This window comes from Macrobrachium rosenbergii, chromosome 2 (genome assembly GCF_040412425.1).
Source record: "Macrobrachium rosenbergii isolate ZJJX-2024 chromosome 2, ASM4041242v1, whole genome shotgun sequence".
In the NCBI taxonomy this organism is placed as follows: domain Eukaryota; kingdom Metazoa; phylum Arthropoda; class Malacostraca; order Decapoda; family Palaemonidae; genus Macrobrachium; species Macrobrachium rosenbergii.
This window is the reverse complement of record NC_089742.1, coordinates 22,334,021-22,360,818: the sequence shown is the minus strand read 5'-3', so window position 1 is coordinate 22,360,818 and position 26,798 is coordinate 22,334,021. Positions and strand designations below refer to the sequence as shown.

At 35.1% G+C, this 26,798-nt stretch overlaps 18 non-coding genes across 18 annotated transcripts; all 18 read left to right on the top strand.

The window, feature by feature from the left end:
• Positions 1-1,351: 1,351 nt before the first annotated feature.
• On the top strand, positions 1,352-1,424 carry TRNAF-GAA (transfer RNA phenylalanine (anticodon GAA)). The gene has a single exon. It is a non-coding gene; the product is annotated as a tRNA-Phe (tRNA).
• A 1,482-nt stretch (positions 1,425-2,906) lies between these two features.
• Positions 2,907-2,979, top strand: TRNAF-GAA (transfer RNA phenylalanine (anticodon GAA)). The gene has a single exon. It is a non-coding gene; the product is annotated as a tRNA-Phe (tRNA).
• Positions 2,980-4,463: 1,484 nt separating this feature from the next.
• TRNAF-GAA (transfer RNA phenylalanine (anticodon GAA)) lies at positions 4,464-4,536 on the top strand. Its single transcript has one exon. It is a non-coding gene; the product is annotated as a tRNA-Phe (tRNA).
• Positions 4,537-5,358: 822 nt separating this feature from the next.
• TRNAF-GAA (transfer RNA phenylalanine (anticodon GAA)) lies at positions 5,359-5,431 on the top strand. The gene has a single exon. It is a non-coding gene; the product is annotated as a tRNA-Phe (tRNA).
• Positions 5,432-6,251: 820 nt separating this feature from the next.
• On the top strand, positions 6,252-6,324 carry TRNAF-GAA (transfer RNA phenylalanine (anticodon GAA)). Its single transcript has one exon. It is a non-coding gene; the product is annotated as a tRNA-Phe (tRNA).
• A 796-nt stretch (positions 6,325-7,120) lies between these two features.
• TRNAF-GAA (transfer RNA phenylalanine (anticodon GAA)) lies at positions 7,121-7,193 on the top strand. Its single transcript has one exon. It is a non-coding gene; the product is annotated as a tRNA-Phe (tRNA).
• Positions 7,194-8,008: 815 nt separating this feature from the next.
• TRNAF-GAA (transfer RNA phenylalanine (anticodon GAA)) lies at positions 8,009-8,080 on the top strand. Its single transcript has one exon. It is a non-coding gene; the product is annotated as a tRNA-Phe (tRNA).
• Positions 8,081-11,341: 3,261 nt separating this feature from the next.
• On the top strand, positions 11,342-11,414 carry TRNAF-GAA (transfer RNA phenylalanine (anticodon GAA)). Its single transcript has one exon. It is a non-coding gene; the product is annotated as a tRNA-Phe (tRNA).
• A 1,485-nt stretch (positions 11,415-12,899) lies between these two features.
• Positions 12,900-12,972, top strand: TRNAF-GAA (transfer RNA phenylalanine (anticodon GAA)). The gene has a single exon. It is a non-coding gene; the product is annotated as a tRNA-Phe (tRNA).
• An 827-nt stretch (positions 12,973-13,799) lies between these two features.
• On the top strand, positions 13,800-13,872 carry TRNAF-GAA (transfer RNA phenylalanine (anticodon GAA)). The gene has a single exon. It is a non-coding gene; the product is annotated as a tRNA-Phe (tRNA).
• Positions 13,873-14,692: 820 nt separating this feature from the next.
• TRNAF-GAA (transfer RNA phenylalanine (anticodon GAA)) lies at positions 14,693-14,765 on the top strand. The gene has a single exon. It is a non-coding gene; the product is annotated as a tRNA-Phe (tRNA).
• An 821-nt stretch (positions 14,766-15,586) lies between these two features.
• Positions 15,587-15,659, top strand: TRNAF-GAA (transfer RNA phenylalanine (anticodon GAA)). The gene has a single exon. It is a non-coding gene; the product is annotated as a tRNA-Phe (tRNA).
• Positions 15,660-18,688: 3,029 nt separating this feature from the next.
• Positions 18,689-18,761, top strand: TRNAF-GAA (transfer RNA phenylalanine (anticodon GAA)). Its single transcript has one exon. It is a non-coding gene; the product is annotated as a tRNA-Phe (tRNA).
• Positions 18,762-20,970: 2,209 nt separating this feature from the next.
• Positions 20,971-21,043, top strand: TRNAF-GAA (transfer RNA phenylalanine (anticodon GAA)). The gene has a single exon. It is a non-coding gene; the product is annotated as a tRNA-Phe (tRNA).
• Positions 21,044-22,460: 1,417 nt separating this feature from the next.
• TRNAF-GAA (transfer RNA phenylalanine (anticodon GAA)) lies at positions 22,461-22,533 on the top strand. The gene has a single exon. It is a non-coding gene; the product is annotated as a tRNA-Phe (tRNA).
• Positions 22,534-23,347: 814 nt separating this feature from the next.
• On the top strand, positions 23,348-23,420 carry TRNAF-GAA (transfer RNA phenylalanine (anticodon GAA)). The gene has a single exon. It is a non-coding gene; the product is annotated as a tRNA-Phe (tRNA).
• An 812-nt stretch (positions 23,421-24,232) lies between these two features.
• TRNAF-GAA (transfer RNA phenylalanine (anticodon GAA)) lies at positions 24,233-24,305 on the top strand. The gene has a single exon. It is a non-coding gene; the product is annotated as a tRNA-Phe (tRNA).
• A 798-nt stretch (positions 24,306-25,103) lies between these two features.
• TRNAF-GAA (transfer RNA phenylalanine (anticodon GAA)) lies at positions 25,104-25,176 on the top strand. Its single transcript has one exon. It is a non-coding gene; the product is annotated as a tRNA-Phe (tRNA).
• Positions 25,177-26,798: the final 1,622 nt, after the last annotated feature.

The window sequence follows — 26,798 nt, the reverse complement described above, 5'->3', positions numbered from 1 at the left end:
TGCGACGAGAATTGCTTTAGGTTAGCGACGCATTGATCTTTTGATGTTCCAGTTGCGTGACACCCTCAGAGAGACTTTCATAGTCCAATGGTGTCAATGGTGTGAGAAATAATGGAACTCTGGAACTAGGAAGTTCGACAGCGAGGCATATTTACTACATAAGAATGTGAAAGATCTCTGTTAAAATGCAACTCATGAAAAATTGGCAAACAAGAGACCATCCGTCGATGGTCCAAGTCAAAATTGATAATATTAGGAAGCAAAAACCTACCGCTACGAACCACTCTATCAAAAAACAGATCAATCTCTGGCAGAAGCAGACATTCCACAACGGAGAACGGTATTCTAGTAAAGGGCGGACAAATGGCCTAAAATAGGTTACACTGATTTTATCTGTGGTATAAATATATGAGGACTTACGTACAATACCTAACTTTCGTGCGACATTTGCTGACATTTTCATTAGATGTTCCTCAAAAGTAAGGTGTGAGTCAAAAGTTATTACTACATGTTATGTATTAATGACTCAGCATTATGCGTGGTGTAACTCATACATACACTGAATTTATGAAAATAAATTTAATACAGATGGTAACAATGTAACAATTATGACTTTCGTAGACTATATTACGGAAACTGATCATGTCTCATTTGCTCTGTTGTGATGATAATGATAATGCTATTGCGTCTCAGGAAAGCTAATTCTCTTCATCAGTCTTGAACATCATCCAACGCTTGCTAGGAATTCCGGTTGTCCTAGTTTTTTCTTCTTAATTTTCTTTTTTTTTATGAACTAAAGTGTGGATATCGAATACTTATGGGGAAAAATAAGTGAAAGCAGTGTAGTTGAATTCTTAAAGCAGTAAAATATGTATAATAAGAACTGAAACGGTGTTGAATGTGAAGACGCGTACAAGAGGTATTAAAAGGTAAGCGAGATTGAAAGGATGGCTCAGAGTGGTATCAGATGGTCTGGTCAAATGGAAAGAATGGATTAAGGTAGTTTGGTGAAGAGAGTGTATGTCTCTGAAGTTTTATTTTGCTGTGTGTGATTCCTGTTATGGTAGTTTCAATGATCTTGAATAAAGTCAGTCCGGCTTTTTATTTTTCATGTGAATGCAAAAATTCATTGTATTGCTTGTTTGATAAAGAGAGAGGTACTTTTGTCAGTGCAATCTTCAATTAATTTATATAAATCAGATACATTCTTTTGGGTTCAAGACCATCACAGTTGTAATTCTCGTTTGACTACAAGAAACTGGCCAATCATTTGAACCTTGAATCATACTTAAATGAAAGTCATGCGATACATTTCTGTTTCATTAGATATCAGATATACTACTTTATACAAGCCTAGATAGCTCAGTTGGGAGAGCGTTAGACTGAAGATCTAAAGGTCCCCGGTTCGATCCCGGGTCTGGGCAAACCCTTTATAATATCTAAATAAGATTTAGACACATGCATCGTCATTAAGCAACCTACGTCTAAACAATACGCAAGCACCTGTTCGATAATTAGCATCCAACAGCTGACGTTCCCCAACGCGTGATTGGTGGCTTCCGGATAATTAACTATAAGAGTTTTGACTATCACTGTGGTCTTTTATTTTCTTATCAAAGTTGGGAATGTTATTAATGACATTAAAGGGTAAAAAGGGCTGTTTGCTTAAAACAAGGACTAGTAAGGAGACTTCTCAGAAACTAGCTCTTACTGAATTACACGATTTTGAAATGCATCAAAAAATTTTGCACTTTATTACTACATGTTCTGTACAAATAACTCACCATTATGGGTGATATAACTCATACATAAACTGAATTTCGTACAATAGTACTATTATGACAAAAAATATAATGGTGTTTCAGAAACTCCATTGTGGAAACTGATCACGTCTCATTTGCTCTGTGTGATGGTAATAATAATAATATAATAATAATAATAGGACGTCTCAGGAAAGCTAATTCTCTTCATTAGTCTTTAACATCATCCAACCCTTTCCACAAAATCCTAGATACCTAATATTTTCTTCTTCATTTTTCTCTATGAAGTAAAGGAGCTGATAGCGAGTACGTGAAAATTACGTGAAAGCAGTATAGATGAATTATTAATGAAGTATATGTGATATAATAAGAATAAAAAAAGGTGGAAAATGTAGGGAGGTGGAGAAGTAGTGAAAGGTGAGTATGTGAAAAGTTGGATCAGTGTTATTAGATGATCTGGTCATGTGGAAAGAATGGAGTATGGAAGGTTGGTGAAAAGAGTGTAGGTCTGAAGTTTCAGAGGGAAGGAAGAGAGGAAATCCCAGAAGGGACTGGACAGATGTCTTGAGAGAGGTATTATATAGGCAGACCTGCAACATCCAGGAAAACAGTGTGCAAGGCATATCTAACCATAATTCTATGACATAACTTATTGATCGCTAGTTAAATTCAGTCATTTCTTACTGGAGTCTTAATCCCTTTGACAGTGGAACATATTACTTTCCAGTGGTGCAGTTCCAGAAAGTAAGAAAAGCTTTCCTTTTCAAGTTCCAGGACGAAGATGGTAGTTAACATCTTTCCCCTAAGATTGTTTAATTCAGAAGTTTTCTAATTTTGCAGTGTGTTATTTCTTTTATGGTAGCTCCAATGGTCGAACTAAGCAATTCTTGCAAGTCAGGATTAGTATTTTTCTTTTATGCGAATATAACATTGTATTACTTGTTTGATAAAGAGAGGGAGGTACTTTTGTCAGTGCAATTTTTTATTAATTTCTACAAATCAGATACATTCTTCCTGTTTCTTCAGTTGTAGTGTTAGTTTGACTACAAGAAACTGGCCAGTCATTTGAACCTTGAATTAGACTTGAATGAAGGTCATGCGACACATTTCTGCTTCATTACATATCAGATACTGTAAGCTATAGAAGCCTAGATAGCTCAGTTGGGAGAGCGTTAGACTGAAGATCTAAAGGTCCCCGGTTCGATCCCGGGTCTGGGCAAACCCTTTAGAATGTCTAAATGGGAATGTAACACATATACAGTTATTAATCAAGCTGTGTCTAAACCATCAGCATCAGCGAGCATCCATTCGATGCTTAGCAACCAGCAGTTGGCGTTTCCCAACTCGTCATTGGTTGGTTTTCGGGTAATTGTTTGTAAGAGGTTTGACTATCGCTGTAGTCTTTTATTCTTGTCTCAGTTGGGAATGTTATTCATGACGTCAAAATTAAAGGACTCACTCTTTTGCGTAAAACAAAATTAAGGGAAATCCTCAGAAATTAACTCTTTCTGAATCACACGAATTCTCAATGAATTTTTAAGATACAATATATTACTACATGTTCTGCAGAAATGACACAACATTGTGCATGAAGTAACATGCACATAATCTGACCCTATTCAAATAAATCTAATACAAATGGCTACAATATGATGACAATAACAATAAAGTCGTACTGTGACTTTCATAGACTATATTACGGATACTGATCATGTCTCAGTTGTTATGTTTTGAAGATAGTTATAACAATTGGATGTCGTAGGAGAGCTAACCCTCTTCATTAATCTCCAACGTAATCCAACTCTTCACACAAATTCTTCTTCATTTTCCTCTGTGAAGTAAAGGTGAAAGTAGTTTAGATGAATTCCTGAGGCAGTATAGAAGATATAACAAGAATTGAAAGAGTGACAAATGTGGGGACACATAGATGAAGGATTAAAAGGTAAGTGAAGGTAAAACGATGGCGCTAAAGTTTAATCAGATGATCTGGTCAAGTGGAAAGAATGGAGTAAGGTAGGCTGGTGAAAAGTGTGTGTGTCTACGAATTTTCAGAAAGGAGGAATAGAGGAAGTCCTGGTAAGGGTCGGACAGATGTCTCGAAAGGAGTATTATATATAAGGACGACAGCATCCAGGAGGAGAGTGTGCAAGATAGATCTGACCACAATCCTAAGGCATAACATCTTCATCGCTAGTTAACTCCAGTCATTTTGTAATGGAGTATTACTCCCATTGACAGTGGAGCGTGAACTTGTCAGCAGCACATTTTTTGTAAGATAAGCTTTCCTTTAAGACGAGCTTTCCTTTTTTGAGGTCCAGGATGGTGATGGTAGCTATAATCAGTCCCGTAAGTTTGTTTAATTAAAAGTTTTCTAATTTTGAATTCTGTTATTTCTTTAAATGTATCTTTAATGATCTTGAACAAAGCAATTATTGCCAGTCTGACTTATTATCTTTTTATGTGGATATAACATTGCACTGCTCGTTTAATGAAGAGAGAGGTATTTTTTTCCAGTGCAACTGATAATTAATGAACAATTTAATGTTGGGAATTTTTCTATACAACAGATACGTCCTTCTGGTTTAGATGACCATTGAAGGTTTGACTACACGAAACTCTAGCCAATCACTTGAACTTGAAACCCTACTTAATCATGTGATGCTTATCTCCTTCATTAAATATCAGATACATATCAATGTATATGCCTAGATAGCTCAGTTGGGAGAGCGTTAGACTGAAGATCTAAAGGTCCCCGGTTCGATCCCGGGTCTGGGCAAACCCTTTATGATATCTGAATGGTATTTAGGCACATGCTTCGCTATTAACCAACCTGCATCTAAACAATACCCGAACACCTGTTCGATAATTAGCATCCAACAGATGACGTTTCCCAAAGCATGATTGGTGGCTTTCTGATAATTGACTGTAAGAGTTTTGACTATCGCTGTGGTCTTTTATTTTCTTATCACAGTTGGGAATGTTATTTATGACATTAGAGGGTAAAAAGGGCTGTTTGCTTAAATCAAGGAAAATTAAGGAGACTTCTCAAAAATTAACTCATCCTGAATTACACGATTTTTAAATGCATTCAAAAATGTGAAAACACATAGAAGAATTGTTTAAGGTAAGCGAGGGTGAAAGGATAGTTCAGACTGTTATCAGATGGTCTGGTCAAATGGAAAGAATGGATTAAGACAGTTTGGTGAAAAGAGTTTGTGTCTCTGAAGTTTCAGAAGGAAGGAGGTGAGGCAATCCCCATAAACTTGTTTAATTCAGAAGTTTTCTTATTTTGCTGTGTGTTATTTCTTTTATGGTAGCTTCAATGGTCTTCAATCAAGTCAGTCAGGCTTATTATTTTTATGTGAATGCAAAATTCATTGTATTGCTTCTTTGATAAAGAGAGAGGTACTTTTGTCAAAAGTCTTCAATTAATTTCTGTAAATCAGATACGTTCTTTTGGTTTCAATGACTATCACAGTTGTAAATCTCGTTTGACTACAAGGAACTGGCCAATCATCTGAACCTTGAATCATACTTAAATGAAAGTCATGCAATACATTTCTATTTCATTAGATATCAGATACATCAATTTATACAAGCCTAGATAGCTCAGTTGGGAGAGCGTTAGACTGAAGATCTAAAGGTCCCCGGTTCGATCCCGGGTCTGGGCAAACCCTTTATAATATCTAAATAAGATTTAGACACATGCATTGTTATTAATCAACCTACGTCTAAACAATACTCGAGCACCTGTTCGATAATTACCGTCCAACACCTGACGTTTCCCAACATGTGATTGATGGCTTTCGGATAATTGGCTGTAAGAGTTTTGACTATCACTGTTGTCTTTTATTTTCTTATCACAGTTGGGAATGTTATTTATGACATTAGAGGGTAAAAAGGTTGTTTGCTTAAAACAAGGGAATTAAAGAGACTTCTCAGAAAACTAACTCTTCCTGAATTACACCATTTTTAAATGCATTCAAAATGTGAAGACACCTAGAAGAAGTACTGAAAAGGTAGGCGAGGGTGAAAAGATGGTTCAGAGAGTTATCAGATGGTCTGGTCAAATGGAAAGAATAGATTAAGGTAATTTAGTGGAAAGAGTGTATATCTCTGAAGTTTCAGAAGGAAGGAAGGTGAGGCAATCCACATAAACTTGTTTAATTCAGAAGTTTTCTTTTTTTTTCTTTTATGGTAGCTTCAATGGTCTTGAATCAAGTCAGTCAGGCTTATTATTTTTATGTGAATACAAAATTTATTTTATGTGCTTCGTTGATAATGAGATCTAAAGCTTTTGTCAGTGCAGTCTTCAATTAATTTCTATAAATCAGATGCGTTCTTTTGGTTTCAATGACCAACACAGTTGTAATTCTCGTTTGACTACAAGAAACTGCCCAATCATTTGAACCTTGAATCATACTTATATGAAAGTCAAGCGATACATTAATTTTCTATTTCATTCGAAATCAGATACACCAATTTATTCAAGCCTAGATAGCTCAGTTGGGAGAGCGTTAGACTGAAGATCTAAAGGTCCCCGGTTCGATCCCGGGTCTGGGCAAACCCTCTACTATATCTAAATAAGATTTAGGCACATGCATCGTCATTAATCAATCTACGCCTAAACAATACCCGAGCACCTGTTCGATAATTAGCATCCATTTGCTGATGTTTCCCAACGTCCGATTGATGGCTTTCGGATAACTGACTGTAAGAGTTTTGACTGTCGCTGTAAAATTTTCTTATCACAGTTGGGAATTTATTTATGACATTAGATTAAAAAAGGTCTGTTTGCTTAAAACAATGAAAATTAAAGACTTCTCGGAAACTATTTCTTCCTGAATTACAATGGTTTTTAAATGCATTCAAAATGTGAAAACACCTAGAAGAAGTATTAACAGGTGGCAGTGTGAAAGAATAGCTCAAAGATATCATCAGATAGGTCTGGTCAAATGGAAAGAATGGATTAAGGTAGTTCATGAAAAGAGTTTGTCTCTGATGTTTCAGAAGGAAGGAGGTGAGGCAAATCCATAAACTTGTTTAATTCAGAAGTTTTCTTATTTTTACTATGTGTAATTTCTTTTATGGTAGCTTCAATGGTCTTTAATCAAGTCAGTCAATGTGAATACAACATTCATTGTAATGCTTCTTTGATAAGGAGACAGGTACTTTTCAGTGCAGTCTTCAATTAATTTCTATAAATCAGATACATTCTTTCGGTTTCAAGATATCACAGTTGTAATTCTCGTTTGACTACAAGAAACTGGCCAATCATTTGAACTTGAATCATACTTAAATAAAAAAGTCATGCGATACATTTCTATTTCATTAAATATCAGATACACCACTTTATACAAGCCTAGATAGCTCAGTTGGGAGAGCGTTAGACTGAAGATCTAAAGGTCCCCGGTTCGATCCCGGGTCTGGGCAAACCCTCTACTATATCTAAATAAGATTTAGACACATGCATCGTCATTAATCAACCTGATCTAAACAATACGTTGTTCGATAATTAGCATCCAACAGCTGACGTTTCCCAACATGTGATTGGTGGCTTTCGGATAATTGACTGTTAGAGTTTTGACTATAGCTGTGGTCTTTTATTTTCTTATCAAAGTTGGGAAATGTTATTTATGACATTAGTTGGTAAGAAGGGCTCTTTGCTTAAAACAAAGAAAATTAAGGAGACTTCTCAAAAATTAACTCATCCTGAATTACACGATTTTTAAATGCATTCAAAAATGTGAAAACACATAGAAGAATTGTTTAAGGTAAGCGAGGGTGAAAGGATAACTCAGACTGTTATCAGATGGTCTGGTCAAATGGAAAGAATGGATTAAGACAGTTTGGTGAAAAGAGTTTGTGTCTCTGAAGTTTCAGAAGGAAGGAGGTGAGGCAATCCCCATAAACTTGTTTAATTCAGAAGTTTTCTTATTTTGCTGTTTTATTTCTTTTATGGTAAGCTAATGGTCTTGAATCAAGTCAGTCAGGCTTATTATTTTTATGTGAATGCAAAATTCATTGTATTGCTTCTTTGATAAAAGAGAGAGTACTTTTGTCAGTGCAGTCTTCAATTAATTTCTGTAAATCAGATACGTTCTTTGGTTTCAATGACTATCACAATTGTAAATCTCGTTTGACTACAAGGAACAGGCCAATCATCTGAACCTTGAATCATACTTAAATGAAAGTCATGAACACCTGATTTCTATTTCATTAGATATCAGAAAAGCTAATTTGTACAAGCCTAGATAGCTCAGTTGGGAGAGCGTTAGACTGAAGATCTAAAGGTCCCGGTTCGATCCCGGGTCTGGGCAAACCCTTTATAATATCTAAATAAGATTTAGACACATGTATTGTTATTAATCAACCTACGTCTAAACAATACTCGAGCACCTGTTCGATAATTACCATCCAACACCTGACGTTTCCCAACATGTGATTGATGGCTTTCGGATAATTGACTGTAAGAGTTTTGACTATCACTGTTGTCTTTTATTTTCTTATCACAGTTGGGAATGTTATTTATGACATTAGAGGGCTAAAAAGGGTTGTTTGCTTAAAACAAGAAAAATTAAAGCATGAGACTTCTCAGAAACTAACTCTTCCTGAATTACACGATTTTTAAATGCATTCAAAATGTGAAGACACATAGAAGAAGTACTGAAAGGTATGAAAAGATGGTTCAGAGTGTTATCAGATGGTCTGTTCAAATGGAAAGAATAGATTAAGGTAATTTAGTGGAAAGAGTGTGTATCTCTGAAGTTTCAGAAGGAAGGAGGTGAGGCAATCCACATAAACTTGTTTAATTCAAAGTTTTCTTTTTATTTCTTTTATGGTAGCTTCAATGGTCTTGAATCAAGTCAGTCAGGCTTATTATTTTTATGTGAATACAAAATTTATTTTAGTGCTTCGTTGATAATGAGAGATCAATACTTTTGTCAGTGCAGTCTTCAATTAATTTCTATAAATCAGATGCATTCTTTTGGTTTCAATGACCATCACAGTTGTAATTCTCGTTTGACTACAAGAAACTGCCCAATCATTTGAACCTTGAATCATAATTAAATGAAAGTCAAGCGATGCATTAATTTTCTATTTCATTCGAAATCAGATACACCAATTTATTCAAGCCTAGATAGCTCAGTTGGGAGAGCGTTAGACTGAAGATCTAAAGTTCCCGGTTCGATCCCGGGTCTGGGAAAATCTCTACTATATCTAAATAAGATTTAGGCACATGCATCGTCATTAATCAATCTACGCCTAAACAATACCCGAGCACCTGTTCGATAATTAGCATCCAGCAGCTGATGTTTCCCAACGCCCGATTGATGGCTTTTGGATAACTGACTGTAAGAGTTTTGACTGTCGCTGTAGTCTCTTATTTTCTTATCACAGTTGGGAATGTTATTTATGACATTAGAAGGTAAAAAGGTCTGTTTGCTTAAAACAATGAAAATTAAAGAGACTTCTCAGAAACTAACTTCTTCCTGAATTACAAGTTTTTAAATGCATTCAAAAATGTGAAAACACCTAGAAGAAGTATTAAAAGGTAAGCGGATGCACCCAAAGCATGAAAGAATAGCTCAAAGTATCATCAGATGGTCTGGTCAAATGGAAAGAATGGATTAAGGTAGTTTGGTGAAAAGAGTTTGTCTCTGATGTTTCAGAAGGAAGGAGGTGAGGCAATCCACATAAACTTGTTTAATTCAGAAGTTTTCTTATTTTACTATGTGTAATTTCTTTTATGGTAGCTTCAATGGTCTTTAATCAAGTCAGTCAGGCTTTTTTTTTTATGTGAATACAACATTCATTGTACTGCTTCTTTGATAAGGAGACAGGTACTTTTGTCAGTGCAGTCTTCAATTAATTTCTATAAATCAGATACATTCTTTTGGTTTCAAGACCATCACAGTTGTAATTCTCGTTTGACTACAAGAAACTGGCCAATCATTTGAACGTTGAATCATACTTAAATAAAAGTCATGCGATACATTTCTATTTCATTGGATATCAGATACACCAATTTATACAAGCCTAGATAGCTCAGTTGGGAGAGCGTTAGACTGAAGATCTAAAGGTCCCCGTTCGATCCCGGGTCTGGGCAAACCCTCTACTATATCTAAATAAGATTTAGACACATGCATCGTCACTAATCAACCTATGACTAAACAATACGCGAACACCTGTTCGATAATTAGCATCCAACAGCTGATGTTTTCCAACGCGTGATTGGTGGCTTTTGGATAATTGACTGTTAGAGTTTTGACTATAGCTGTGGTCTTTTATTTCTTATCAAAGTTGAGAATGTTATTTATGACATTAGTTGGTAAAAGGGCTGTTTGCTTAAAACAAAGAAAATTAAGGAGACTTCTCAGAAACTAACTCTTTTTGAATTACACAATTTTTAAATCCATTAACAAATTTTGCACTTTATTACTGCATGTTCTGTATAAATAACTCACCATTATGGATGATATAACTCATACATAAACTGAATTGTATACAAATAGTACTATTACGACCATAATAATAATGGTGTTTCAGAGACTCTATTGTGGAAACTGATCACATCTCATTTGTTCTCTGTGATGGTAATAATAATAATAATAATAATAATAGGACGTCTTAGGAAAGCTAATTCTCTTCATTAGTCTTTAACATCATCCAACCCTTTCCACAAATTCCTAGATACCTAGTTTTTTCTTCTACATTTCTCTCTGTGAATTAAGGAGCGGATAGAGAATACGTGAAAATTATGTGAAAGCAGCAAAGATGAATTATTAATGAAGGATGTGTGATATAATAAGGAAAAAAAGTTGACAAATGTAGGGAGATGGAGAAGTAGTGAAAGGTTAGTATGTGAAAGGTTGTTCAATCTTATTAGATGATCTGGTCATGTGGAAAGAATGGGTAGGGAAGGTTGGTGAAAAGAGTGTAGGTCTGAAGTTTCAGAAGGAAAGAAGAGAGGAAATCGCAGAAGGGACTGGACAGATGTCTTGAGAGAGGTATTATATAGGCAGACCTGCAACATCCAGGAAAAGGGTGTGCAAGACATATCTAACCATAATTCTATGACATAACATATTGATTGTTAGTTAAATTCAGTCATTTCGTAATGGAGTCTTAATCCCTTTGACAGTGGAACACCTTAGTTTTCAGTGGTGCAGTTTCAGAAATTAAGAAAAGCTTTCCTTTTCAAGTTCCAGGACGAAGATGGTAGTTAACATCTCTCCTATAAGCTTGTTTAATTAAGAAGTTTTCTCATTTTGCAGTGTATTATTTCTTTTATGGTAGCTCCAATGGTCGAACAAAGCAATTCTTGCAAGACAGGATTAGTATTTTTTTATGCGAATATAACATTGTATTGCTTGTTTGGTAAAGAGAGGGAGGTACTTTTGTCAGTGCAATTTTTTATTAATTTCTACAAATCAGATACGTTCTTCCTGTTTCTTCAGTTGTAGTGTTGGTTTGACTACAAGAAACTGGCCAGTCATTTGAACCTTGAATTAGACTTGAATGAAGGTCATGCGACACATTTCTACTTCATTAAATATCAGATACATTACTTTAAAGAAGCCTAGATAGCTCAGTTGGGAGAGCGTTAGACTGAAGATCTAAAGGTCCCCGGTTCGATCCCGGGTCTGGGCAAACCCTTTAGAATGTCTAAAAGGGAATGTAACACATCCACAGTTATTAATCAACCTGCGTCTAAACCATCAGCATCAGCGAGCATCCATTCGATGCTTAGCAACCAACAGTTGACGTTTCCCAACTCGTCATTGGTTGGTTTTCGGGTAATTGTTTGTAAAGGTTTGACTATCGCTGTGGTCTTTTATTCTTGTCTCAGTTGGGAATGTTTTATTCATGACGTCAAAATTAAAGGGCTCACTCTTTTGCGTAAAACAAAATTAAGAAATCCTCAGAAATTAACTCTTTCTGAATCACACGAATTCTCAATGAATTTTTAAAAGATACAATATATTACTACATGTTCTGTATGAATGACACAACATTATGCATGATGTAACATGCACATAATCTGACCCTATTCAAATAAATCTAATACAAATAGTTACAATATGATAATAATAACAATAAAGTCGTACTGTGACTTTCATAGACTATATTACGGAAACTGATCATGTCTCAGTTGTTATTTTTGATGATAGTTATAACAATAGGATGTCGTAGGAGAGCTAACCCTCTTCATTAATCTTGAACATAATCCAACTCTTGACACAAATTCTTCTTCATTTTCCTCTGTGAAGTAAAGGTGAACTCTAGTTTAGATGAATTCCTGAGGCAGTATAGAAGATATAACAAAAATTGAAAGAGTGACAAATGTTACACATAGATGAAGGATTAAAAGGTAAGTGAAAATAAAAGGATGGCGCTTAAAGTTTAATCAGATGATCTGGTCAAGTGGAAAGACTGGAGTAAGGTAGGCTGGTGAAAAGTGTGTTTCTACGAATTTTCAGAAAGGAGGAAGAGAGGAAGTCCTGGAAAGGGCCGGACAGATGTCTTGAAAGGAGTATTATATATGAAGGACGACAGCATCCAGGAGGAGAGTGTGCAAGATGGATCTGACCACAATTCTAAGGCATAACATCTTGATCGCTAGTTAACTCCAGTCATTTTGTAATGGAGTATTACTCCCATTGACAGTGGAGCGTGAACTTGTCAGTAGGCAAAATTTTTTTGTAAGACAAGCTTTCCTTTAAGACGAGCTTTCCTTTTTGAGGTCCAGGATGGTGATGGTAGCTATAATCAGTCCCCCTAAGTTTGTTTAATTAAAAGTTTTCTAATTTTGAATTCTGTTATTTCTTTTATGGTATCTTTAATGATCTTGAACAAAGTAATTATTGCCAGTCAGACTTATTATCTTTTTATGTGGATATAACATTGCACTGCTTGTTTAATGAAGAGAGAGGTATTTTTTGTCAGTGCAACTGATAATTAATGAACAATTTAATGTTGGGAATTTTTCTATACAACAGATACGTCCTTTCGGTTTAGATGACCATTGAAGGTTTGACTACACGAAACTCTAGCCAATCACTTAAACTTGAAACCATACTTAATCATGTGATGCTTATCTCCTTCATTAAATATCAGATACATATCAATGTATAAGCCTAGATAGCTCAGTTGGGAGAGCGTTAGACTGAAGATCTAAAGGTCCCCGGTTCGATCCCGGGTCTGGGCAAACCCTTTATAATATCTAAATGGTATTTAGGCACATGCATCGCTATTAACCAACCTGCGTCTAAACAATACCCGAACACCTGTTTGATAATTAGCATCCAACAGCTGACGTTTCCCAAAGCATGATTGGTGGCTTTCTGATAATTGACTGTAAGAGTTTTGACTATCGCTGTGGTCTTTTATTTTCTTATCACAGTTGGGAATGTTATTTATGACATTAGAGGGTAAAAAAGGGCTGTTTGCTTAAAACAAGGAAAATTAAGGAGACTTCTCAGAAATTAACTCATCCTGAATTACACGATTTTAAAATACATTCAAAAATGTGAAAACACATAGAAGAATTGTTTAAAGGTAAGCGAGGGTGAAAGGATAGGTCAGACTGTTATCAGATGGTCTGGTCAAATATAAAGAATGGATTAAGGTATTTTGGTGAAAAAAGTTTGTGTCTCTGAAGTTTCAGAAGGAGGGAGGTGAGGCAATCCCCATAAACTTGTTTAATTCAGAAGTTTTCTTATTTTGCTGTGTGTTATTTCTTTTATGGTAGCTTCAATGGTCTTGAATCAAGTCAGTCAGGCTTATTATTTTTTATGTGAATGCAAAATTCATTGTATTGCTTCTTTGATAAAGAGAGAGGTACTTTTGTCAGTGCAGTCTTCAATTAATTTCTGTAAATCAGATACGTTCTTTTGGTTTCAATGACTATCACAATTGTAAATCTCGTTTGACTACAAGAAACAGGCCAATCATCTGAACCTTGAATCATACTTAAATGAAAGTCATGCAATACATTTCTATTTCATTAGAAATCAGAAAAGCTACTTTGTACAAGCCTAGATAGCTCAGTTGGGAGAGCGTTAGACTGAAGATCTAAAGGTCCCCGGTTCGATCCCGGGTCTGGGCAAACCCTTTATAATATCTAAATAAGATTTAGACACATGCATTGTTATTAATCAACCTACGTCTAAACAATACTCGAGCACCTGTTCGATAATTACCGTCCAACACCTGACGTTTCCCAACATGTGATTGATGGCTTTCGGATAATTGGCTGTAAGAGTTTTGACTATCACTGTTGTCTTTTATTTTCTTATCACAGTTGGGAATGTTATTTATGACATTAGAGGGTAAAAAGGGTTGTTTGCTTAAAACAAGAAAAATTAAAGAGACTTCTCAGAAACTAACTCTTCCTGAATTACACCATTTTTAAATGCATTCAAAATGTGAAGACACCTAGAAAAAGTACTAAAAGGTAGGCGAGGGTGAAAAGATGGTTCAGAGAGTTATCAGATGGTCTGTTCAAATGGAAAGAATAGATTAAGGTAATTTAGTGGAAAGAGTGTATATCTCTGAAGTTTCAGAAGGAAGGAGGTGAGGCAATCCCCATAAACTTGTTTAATTCAGAAGTTTTCTTTTTTATTTCTTTTATGGTAGCTTCAATGGTCTTGAATCAAGTCAGTCAGGCTTATTATTTTTTATGTGAATACAAAATTTATTTTAGTGCTTCGTTGATAATGAGAGAGGTACTTTTGTCAGTGCAGTCTTCAATTAATTTCTATAAATCAGATGCGTTCTTTTGGTTTCAATGACCAACACAGTTGTAATTCTCGTTTGACTACAAGAAACTGCCCAATCATTTGAACCTTGAATCATACTTAAATGAAAAAGTCATGCGATACATTTTTTCTATTTCATTAGATAATCAGACACACCAGTTTATACAAGCCTAGATAGCTCAGTTGGGAGAGCGTTAGACTGAAGATCTAAAGGTCCCCGGTTCGATCCCGGGTCTGGGCAAACCCTTTATAATATCAAAATAAGATTTAGACACATGCATCGTCATTAATCAATCTACGCCTAAACAATACCCGAGCACCTGTTCGATAATTAGCATCCATCAGCTGATGTTTCCCAACGCACGATTGATGGCTTTTGGATAATTGACTGTAAGAGTTTTGACTGTCGCTGTAGTCTTATTTTCTTATCACAGTTGGGAATGATATTTATGACATTAGAAGGTAAAAAGGTCTGTTTGCTTAAAACAATGAAAATTAAGGAGACTTCTCAGAAACTATTTCTTCCTGAATTACATGGTTTTTAAATGCATTCAAAAATGTGAAAACACCTAGAAGAAGTATTAAAAGGTAAGCGAGTGTGAAAGAATAGCTCAAAGTATCATCAGATGGTCTGGTCAAATGGAAAGAATGGATTAAGGTAGTTCGGTGAAAAGAGTTTGTCTCTGATGTTTCAGAAGGAAGGAGGTGAGGCAATCCACATAAACTTGTTTAATTCAGAAGTTTTCTTATTTTACTATGTGTAATTTCTTTTATGGTAGCTTCAATGGTCTTTAATCAAGTCAGTCAGGCTTTTTTTTTTTTATGTGAATACAACATTCATTGTACTGCTTCTTTGATAAAGAGAGAGGTACTTTTGTCAGTGCAGTCTTCAATTTGTTTCTTTAAATCACATACATTCTTTTGGTTTCAAGACTATCACAGTTGTAATTCTCGTTTGACTACAAGAAACTGGCCAATCATTTGAACGTTGAATCATACTTAAATAAAAGTCATGCGATACATTTCTATTTCATTGGATATCAGATACACCAATTTATACAAGCCTAGATAGCTCAGTTGGGAGAGCGTTAGACTGAAGATCTAAAGGTCCCCGGTTCGATCCCGGGTCTGGGCAAACCCTCTACTATATCTAAATAAGATTTAGACACATGCGTCGTCACTAATCAACCTATGACTAAACAATACGCGAACACCTGTTTCTGTTTGATAATTAGCATCCAACAGCTGATGTTTTCCAACGCGTGATTGGTGGCTTTCGGATAACTGACTGTTAGAGTTTTGACTATAGCTACAGTTTTTTATTTTCTTATCAAAGTTGAGAATGTTATTTATGACATTAGTTGGTAAGAAGGGCTCTTTGCTTAAAACAAAGAAAATTAAGGAGACTTCTCAGAAACTAACTCTTTCTGAATTACACGATTTTTAAATCCATTAACAAATTTTGCACTTTATTACTGCATGTTCTGTATAAATAACTCACCATTATGGATGATATAACTCATACATAAACTGAATTGTATACAAATAGTACTATTACGACCATAATAATAATGGTGTTTCAGAGACTATTGTGGAAACTGATCACATCTCATTTGTTCTCTGTGATGGTAATAATAATAATAATAATAATAGGACGTCTTAGGAAAGCTAATTCTCTTCATTAGTCTTTAACATCATCCAACCCTTTCCACAAATTCCTAGATACCTAGTTTTTTCTTTTACATTTCTCTCTGTGAATTAAGGAGCGGATAGAGAATACATGAAAATTATGTGAGAGCAGCATAGATGAATTATTAATGAAGTATGTGTGATATTATAATAAGGAAAAAAAGTTGACAAATGTAGGGAGATGGAGAAGTAGTGAAAGGTTAGTATGTGAAAGATTGTTCAGTCTTATTAGATGATCTGGTCATGTGGAAAGAATGGAGTATGGAAGGTTGGTGAAAAGAGTGTAGGTCTGAAGTTTCAGAAGGAAAGAAGAGAGGAAATCGCAGAAGGGACTGGACAGATGTCTCCAAAGAGGTATTATATAGGCAGACCTGCAACATCCAGGAAAAGGGTGTGCAAGACATATCTAACCATAATTCTATGACATAACATATTGATTGTTAGTTAAATTCAATCATTTCGTAATGGAGTCTTAATCCCTTTGACATTGGAACACCTTAGTTTTCGGTGGTGCAGTTTCAGAAATTAAGAAAAGCTTTCCTTTTCAAGTTCCAGGAAGAAGATGGTAGTTAACATCTCTCCTATAGGCTTGTTTAATTAAGAAGTTTTCTAATTTTGCAGTGTATTATTTCTTTTATGGTAGCTCCAATGGTCGAACAAAGCAATTCTTGCAAGTCAGGATTAGTATTTTTTTATGAAATATAACATTGTATTGCTTGTTTAATAAAGAGAGGGGGTACTTTTGTCAGTACAATTTTTTATTAATTTCTACAAATCAGATACGTTCTTCCTGTTTCTTCAGTTGTAGTGTTGGCTTGACTACAAAAAACTGGCCAGTCATTTGTACCTTGAATTAGACTTGGATGAAGGTCATGCGACACATTTTTACTTCATTAAATATCAGATACATTACTTTAAAGAAGCCTAGATAGCTCTGTTGGGAGAGCGTTAGACTGAAGATCTAAAGGTCCCGGGTCTGGGCAAACACTTTAGAATGTCTAAAAGTGAATGTAACACATACACTGTTATTAATCAAGCTGTGTCTAAACCATCAGCACCAGCGAGCACCTGTTCGATGCTTAGCAATCAGTAGTTGGCGTTTCCCAACTCGTCGTTGGTTGGTTTTCGGGTAATTGTTTGTAAGAGTTTTGACTATCGCTGTGGTCTTTTATTCTTGTCTCAGTTGGGAATGTTATCCATGATATCGAAAATAAAGGGCTTGCTCTTTTGCGTAAAATAAAATTATGGGAAATCCTCAGAAATTAACTCTTTCTGAATCACAAGAATTCTCAATGAATTTTTAAGATACAATATATTACTACATGTTCTGTATAAATAACACAACATTATGCATGATGTAACATGCATATAAGCTGAACCTATTCAAATAAATCTAATACAAATATGATAATAATAACAATAAAGTCATACTGTGACTTTCAAAGACTATATTACGGAAACTGATCATGTCTAAATTGTTATGTTATGATGATAATTATAACAATAGGATGTCGTAGGAGAGCTAATCCTCTTCATTAATCTTGAACATAATCCAGCTCTTGACACAATTTCTTCTTCATTTTCCTCTGTGAAGTAAAGGTGAACTCAGTTTAGATGAGTTCCTGAGGCAGTATAGAAGATATAACAAGAATTGAAAGGGTGACAAATGTGGGGACACATAGGTGAAGGATTAAAAGGTAAGTAAAATTAAAAGGATGGCTTAGAGTTTAATCAGATGATCTGGTCAAAGTGGAAAGAATGGAGTAAGGTAGGCTGGTGAAAAGTGTGTCTCCGAATTTTCAGAAGGGAGGAAGAGAGGAAGGAAGTCCTGGAAAGGGGCGGACGGATGTCTCGAAAGGAGTATTATACATGAAGGAGAACAGCATCCAGGAGGAGAGTGTGCAAGATGGATCTGACCACTATTCTAAGGCATAACATCTTGATCGCTAGTTAACTCCAGTCATTTTGTAATGGAGTATTACTCTCATTGACAGTGGAGCATGTACTTGTCAGCGGCACATTTTTTTAAGACAAGCTGTCGTTTAAGACAAGCTGTTCTATAAGACGAGCTTTCTTTTTGAGGTCCAGGATGGTGATGGTAGTTATCATCATTCCCTAAGCTTGTTTAATTTAGAAGTTTTCTAATTTTGCGTTGTGTTATTTCTTTTATAGTATCTTTAATGATCTTGAACAAAGCAATTATTGCCAGGCAGACTTATTATTTTTTTTTATATGAATATAACATTGCACTTCTTGTTTAATGAAGAGAGAGGTATTTTTTGTCAGTGCAACTGATAATTATTGAACAATTTAATGTTGGGAATTTTTCTATACAACAGATACGTCCTTTTGGTTTACATGACCATTGAATGTTTGACTACATGAAACTCTAGCCAATCACTTGAACTTGAAACCATACCTAATCATGTGATGCTTATCTCCTTCATTAAATATCAGATACTTATCAACATATAAGCCTAGATAGCTCAGTTGGGAGAGCGTTAGACTGAAGATCTAAAGGTCCCCGGTTCGATCCCGGGTCTGGGCAAACCCTTTATAATATCTAAATGGTATTTAGGCACATGTATCATTATTAACCAACCTGCGTCTAAACAATTACCCGAACACCTGTTCGATAATTAGCATCCAACAGCTGTCGTTTCCCAACGTGTGATTGGTTTCTTCCGGATAATTGACTGTAAGAGTTTTGACTATCGCAGTGGTCTTTTATTTTCTTATCAAAGTTGAGAATGTTATTTATGACATTAGAGGGTAAAAAGGACTGTTTGCTTAAATCAAGGACAATTAAAGAGACTTCTCAGAAACTAACTCTTCCTGAATTACACGATTTTTAAATGCATTGAAAAATGTGAAGACATAGAAGAAGTATTAAAAGGTAAGCGAGGGTGAAATGATTGTTTATTATTTTTTGTGTGAATACAAAATCCACAGTATTGCTTCTTTGATAAAGAGAGAGGCACTTTTGTCAGCGCAGTCTTCAATTAATTTCTATAAATCTGATACGCTCTTTTGGTTTCAATAACCATCACAGTTGTAATTCTCGTTTGACTACAAGAAACTGCCCAGTCATTTGAACCTTAATCATACTTAAATAAAAGTCATGCGATACATTTCTATTCATTAGATATCAGACACACCATTTTATACAAGTCTAGACAGTTCAGTTGGGAGAGTGTTAGACTGAAGATCTAAAGGTCCCCGGTTCGATCCCGGGTCTGGGCAAACCCTCTATGATATCTAAATAAGATTTAGACACGTGTCGTCATTAAGCAACCTACGTCTAACATTACGCAAGCACCTGTTCTAAAATTAGCATCCAACACCTGACGTTTCCCAACACGTGACTGGTAGCTTTCGGATAACTGACTGTAATAGTTTTAACTATCGCTGTGGTGTTTTATTTTCTTATCAAAGTTGGGAATGTTATTTATGACATTGGAGGGTAAAAAGGACTGTTTGCTTAAAACAAGGCATATTAAGGTGACTTCTCAGAAACTAACTCTTCCTGAATTATACGATTTTTAAATGCATTCAAAAATTTTGCTCTTTATTACTGCATGTTCTGTATAAATAACTCAACATCATGGGTGATATAATTCATACATAAACTGAACTTCAAACAGTACTGATATTATGACAAAAAAAATAATGGTGTTTCATAGACTCTATTGTGGAAACTGATCACGTATCATTTGTTCAGTGTGATAATATAATAATAATAATAATAATAATAATAATAATAATAATAATAATAATAATAATAATAATAATAATAATAATAATAATAATAATAATAATAATAATAATAATAATAATAATAGGACTTCTTAGGAAAGCTAATTCTCTTCATTAGTCTTTAACATCATCCAACCCTTTCCACAAATTCCTAGATACCTAATTTTTTTCTTCATTTTTCTCTATGAAGTAAGAAGAATAGTGAGTATGTGATAATTACGTGAAAGCAGTATAGATGAATTATTAATGAAGTATATGTGATGTAATAAGAATAAAAAAGGTGGCAAATGTAGGGAGATGGAGAAGTGGTGAAAGGTTAGTATGTGAAAGGTTGGATCAGTGTTATTAGATGGTCTAGTCATGTGGAAAGAATGGAGTATGGAAGATTGGTGAAAAGAGTGTAGGTCTGAAGTTTCAGAAGGAAGGAAGAGAAGAAATCCCAGAAGGGACTGGACAGATGTCTCCAAAGAGGTATTATATAGGCAGACCTACAACATCCAGTAAATGAGTGTGCAAGATATATCTAACCATAATTCTATGACATAACTTATTGATCACTAGTTAAATTCAGCCATTTTGTAATGGAGTCTTAATCCCTTTGACAGTGAAACATATTACTTTTCAGTAGTGCAGTTTCAGAAATTAAAACAAACTTTCCTTTTCAAGTTCCAGGATGAAGATGGCAGCTAACATCTTTCCCCTAAGCTTATTTAATTCAGAAGTTTTCTAGTTTTGCAGTGTGTAATTTCTATTATGGTAGCTCCAATGGTCGAACAAAGCAATTCTTGCAAGTCAGGATTAGTATTTTTTATGCGAATATAACATTGTATTGCTTGTTTTATTAACTTCTGCAAATAGATAAGTTCTTCCTGTTTCTTCAGTTTTAGTGTTAGTTTGACTACAAGAAACTGGCCATTCATTTGAACCTTGAATCATACTTAAACGAAAGTCATGCGATACATTTCTATTTCAATAGATATCAGACACACTTATCTATTCAAGCCTAGATAGCTCAGTTGGGAGAGCGTTAGACTGAAGATCTAAAGGTCCCCGGTTCGATCCCGGGTCTGGGCAAACCATTTAGAATGTCTAAATGGGAATGTTACACATACACTGTTATTAATCAAGCTGCGTCAAAACCATCAGCATCAGCGAGCACCTGTTCGATGCTTAGCAACCAACAGTTGACGTTTCCCAACTCGTCGTTGGTTTGTTTTCGTGTAATAGTTTGTAAGAGTTTTGACTATCGCTGTGGTCTTTTATTCTTGTCTCAGTTGGGAATTTTATTCATGACATCAAAATTAAATGGCTCACTCTTTTGCGTAAAACAAAATTAAAGTAAAACCTCAAAAATTAACTATTTCTGAATCACACGAATTCTCAATGAATTTTTGAGATACAATATATTACTACATGTTCTGTATAAATGACACAAAATTATGCATGCACATCATCTCTCCCTATTCAAAAAATCTAATACAAATAGTTACGATATGATAATAATAACAATAAAGTCGTATTGTGACTTTCATAGACTATACAAGGAAACTGATCATGCTTCATTTGTTATGTTTTGATGATAGTCGTAGGAGAGCTAACTCTCTTCATTAATCTTGAACATAATCCAACTCTTGTCACAAATTCTTCTTCGTTTTCCTCTGTGAAGTAAAGGCGAAAGCAGTTTAGATGAATTCCTGATGCAGTATAGAAGATATTACAAGAAGGACTAAAAGGTAAACGAAAGTAAAAGGATGGCTTAGAGCTTAATCAGATGATCTGGTCAAGTGGAAAGAATGGAGTAAGGTAGGCTGGTGAAAAGTGTGTGTCTACGAATTTTCAGAAGGGAGGCAGAGAGGAAGTCCTGGAAAGGGTCGGACAGATGTCTCGAAAGGAGTATTATATATAAAGACGACAGCATCCAGGAGGAGAGTGTGCAAGATGGATCTGACCACAGTTCTAAGACATAACATCTTCATCGCTAGTTAACTCCATTCATTTTGTAATGGAGTATTACTCCCATTGACAGTGGAGCGTGTACTTGTCAGCGGCACATTTTTTGTAAGACAAGCTTTCCTTTAAGACGGGCTTTCCTTTTTGAGGTCCAGGATGGCGATGGTACTTATCATCATTCCCCCTAAGTTTGTTTAATTTAGAAATTTTCTAATTTTGAATTGTGTTATTTCTTTTATGGTATCTTTAATGATCTTGAACAAAGCAATTATTGCCAGTCAGACTTATTATCTTTTTATATGAACATAACATTGCACTGCTTGTTTAATGAAGAGAGTGGTATTTTTTGTCAGTGCAACTGATAATTATGAACAATTTAATGTTGAGAATTTTTCTATACAACAGGTACGCCCTTTTGGTTTAGATGACCATTGAAGGTTTGACTACACGAAACTCTAGCCAATCACTTGAACTTGAAACCATACTTAGTCACGTGATGCTTATCTCCTTCATTAAATATCAGATACATATCAATATATAAGCCTAGATAGCTCAGTTGGGAGAGCGTTAGACTGAAGATCTAAAGGTCCCCGGTTCGATCCCTGGTCTGGGCAAACAGTTTATAATATCTAAATAAGATTTAGACACATGCATCGTCATTAATCAACCTACGTCTAAACAATGCCCGAACACCTGTTCGATAATTAGCATCCAACAACTGACATTTCCCAACACGTGATTGGTGGCTTCTGGATAATTGACTGTAAGAGTTTTGACTATCACTGTGGTCTTTTATTTTCTTATCACAGTTGGGAATGTTATTTATGACATTAGAGGATGAAAAGGGCTGTTTGCTTAAAACAAGGAAAATTAAAGAGACTTCTCAGAAACTAACTCTTCCTGAATTACACGATTTTTAAATTCATTCAAATGTGTGAAGAAACGTAGAAGAAGTATTAAAAGGTAAGCGAGGGTGAAAGGATAGCTCAGAGAGTTATCAGATGGTCTGGTCAAATGGAAAGAATAGATTAAGGTGATTTGGTGGAAAGAGTGTATATCTCTGAAGTTTCAGAAGGAAGGAGGTGAGGCAATCCCCATAAACTTGTTTAATTCAGAAGTTTTCTTTTTTATTTCTTTTATGGTAGCTTCAATGGTCTTGAATCAAGTCAGTCAGGCTTATTATTTTTTATGTGAATGCAAAATTTATTGTATTGCTTCTTTGACAAAGAGAGAGGTACTTTTGTCAGTGCAGTTTAAATTAATTTCTATAAATCAGATATGTTCTTTTGGTTTCAATGATCATCACAGTTATAATTCTCGTTTGACTACAAGAAACTGGCCAATCATTTGAACCTTGAATCATACTTAAATGAAAGCCATGCGATAAATTTCTATTTCATTAGATATTAGAAAAACTAATTTGTACAAGCCTAGATAGCTCAGTTGGGAGAGCGTTAGACTGAAGATCTAAAGGTCCCCGGTTCGATCCCGGGTCTGGGCAAACCCTTTATAATATCTAAATAAGATTTAGACACATGCATCGTCATTAATCAACCTACGTCTAAACAATGCCCGAACACCTGTTCGATAATTAGCATCCAACAGCTGATGTTTCCCAACACGTGATTGGTGGCTTTCGGATAATTGACTGTAAGAGTTTTGACTATCACTGTGGTCTTTTATTTTCTTATCACAGTTGGGAATGTTATTTATGACATTAGAGGGTAAAAAGGGCTGTTTGCTTAAAACAAGGAAAATTAAGGAGACTTCTCAGAAACTAACTCTTCCTGAATTACACGGTTTTTAAATTCATTCAAATGTGTGAAGACACATAGAAGAAGTATTAAAAGGTAAGCGAGGGTGAAAGGATAGCTCAGAGAGTTATCAGATGGTCTGGTCAAATGGAAAGAATAGATTAAGGTGATTTGGTGGAAAGAGTGTATATCTCTGAAGTTTCAGAAGGAAGGAAGTGAGGCAATCCCCATAAACTTGTTTAATTCAGAAATTTTCTTTATTTCTTTTATGGTAGCTTCACTGGTCTTGAATCAAGTCAGTCAGGCTTATTATTTTTTATGTGAATACAAAATTTATTGTATTGCTTCTTTGACAAAGAGAGAGGTACTTTTGTCAGTGCAGTCTTCAATTAATTTCTATAAATCAGATACATTCTTTTGGTTTCAATGATCATCACAGTTGTAATTCTCGTTTGACTACAAGAAACTGGCCAATCATTTGAACCTTGAATCATATTTAAATGAAAGCCATGCGATAAATTTATATTTCATTAGATATTAGAAAAACTAATTTGTACAAGCCTAGATAGCTCAGTTGGGAGAGCGTTAGACTGAAGATCTAAAGGTCCCCGGTTCGATCCCGGGTCTGGGCAAACCCTTTATAATATCTAAATAAGATTTAGACACATGCATCGTCATTAATCAACCTACGTCTAAACAATACCCGAGTACCTGTTCGATAATTAGCATCCAACAGCTGACATTTCCCAACATGTGATTGGTGGCTTTCGGATAACTGACTGTAAGAGTTTTGACTATCACTGTGGTCTTTTATTTTCTTATCACAGTTGGGAATGTTATTTATGACTGTAGAGGGTAAAAAGGACTGTTTGCTTAAAACAAGGAAAATTAAGGAGACTTCTCAGAGACTAACTCTTCCTGAATTACACGATTTTTAAATTCATTCAAAAATGTGAAGACACATAGAAGAAGTATTAAAAGGTAAGCGAGGGTGAAAGGATAGCTCAGAGAGTTATCAGATGGTCTGGTCAAATGGAAAGAATAGATTAAAGTTATTTGGTGGAAAGAGTGTATATCTCTGAAGTTTCAGAAGGAAGGAGGTGAGGCAATCCCCATAAACTTGTTTAATTCAGAAGTTTTCTTGTTATTTCTTTTATGGTAGCTTCAATGGTCTTGAATCAAGTCAGTCAGGCTTATTATTTATTATGTGAATACAAAATTTATTGTATTGCTTCATTGACAAAGAGAGAGGTACTTTTGTCAGTGCAGTCTTCAATTAATTTCTATAAATCAGATATGTTCTTTTGGTTTCAATGATCATCACAGTTGTAATTCTCGTTTGACTACAAGAAACTGGCCAGTCATTTGAACCTTGAATCATACTTAAATGAAAGTCATGTGATACATTTCAGAAAAACCAATTTGTACAAGCCTAGATAGCTCAGTTGGGAGAGCGTTAGACTGAAGATCTAAAGGTCCCCGGTTCGATCCCGGGTCTGGGCAAACCCTCTATTATATCTAAATAAGATTTAGACAACACGTGCATCGTCATTAATCAACCTACGTCTAAACAATACCCGAGTACCTGTTCGATAATTAGCATCCAACAGCTAATATTTCCCAACAGGTGATTGGTGGCTTCCAGATAATTGACTGTAAGAGTTTTATCTATCGCTGCTGTCTTTTATTTTCTTATCACAGTTGGGAATGTTATTTATGACATTAGAGGGTAAAAAGGGCTGTTTGCTTAAAACAAGGAAAATTAAGGAGACTTCTCAGAAACTAATTCTTCCTGAACTTTACACGATTTTTAAATTCATTCAAATGTGTGAAGACATAGAAGAAGTACTAAAAGGTATGCGAGGATGAAAGGATTGCTCAGAGTGCTATCAGATGGTTTGGTCAAATGGAAAGAATGGATTAAGGCAGTTTGGTGAAAAGAGTTTGTGTCTCTGAAGTTTCAGAAGGAAGGAGGTGAGGCAATTCACATAAACTTGTTTAATTCAGAAGTTCTTATTTTGCTGTGTGTTATCTCTTTTATGGTAGCTTCAATGGTCTTGAATCAGGTCAGCTAGGCTTCTTATTTTTTTATGTGAATGCAAAATTCATTGCATTGCTTCTTTGATAAAGAGAGAGGTACTTTTGTCAGTGCAGTCTTCAATTATTTTCTATAAATCAGATACATTCTTTTGGTTTCAATCACCATCACAGTTGTAATTCTCGTCGGACTTTAAGAAACTGTCCAATCATTTGAACATTGAATTATAATTAAATGAAAATCATGTGATACATTTCTATTTCATTAGATATCAGATACGCCAATTTATACAAGTCTAGATAGCTCAGTTGGGAGAGCATTAGACTGAAGATCTAAAGGTCCTTGGTTCGATCCCGGGTCTGGGCAAACCCTTGGTAATATCTAAAGAAGATTTAGACACATGCATCGTCATTAATCAACCTATGTCTAAACAATACCTGAGCACCTGTTCAGTAATTAGCATGCAAAAGCTGACATTTCCCAATGCGTGATTGGAGGCTTTGGATAATTGACTGTAAGAGTTTTGACTATCACTGTGGTCTCTTATTTTCTTATCACAGTTGGGAATGTTATTTATGACATTAGAGGGTAAAAAGGTCTGTTTGCTTAAAACAAGGAAAATTAAGGAGACTTCTCAGAAACTAACTCTTCCTGAATTACAAGATTTTTAATGCATTCAAAAATGTGAAAACATGCAGAAGTATTAAAAGGTCGGATAGGGTGAAAGGATAGCTCAGGGAGTTATCAGATGGTCTGATCAAATGGAAAGAATGGATTAAGGTAGTTTGGTGAAAAGAGTTTGTCTCTTAAGTTTCAGAGGGAAGGAGGTGAGGCAATCCCCATAAACTTGTTTAATTCAGAAGTTTTCTTATTTTGCTGTGTATTATTTCTTTTATGGTAGCTTCAATGGTCTTGAATCAAGTCAGTCAGGCTTATTATTTTTTATGTAAATACAGCACTAATTGTACTGCTTCTTTGATAAAGAGAGAGGTACTTTTGTCAGTGCAGTCTTCAATTAATTTCTATAAATCAGATACATTCCTTTGGTTTCAAGACCATCACAGTTGTAATTCTCGTTTGACTACAA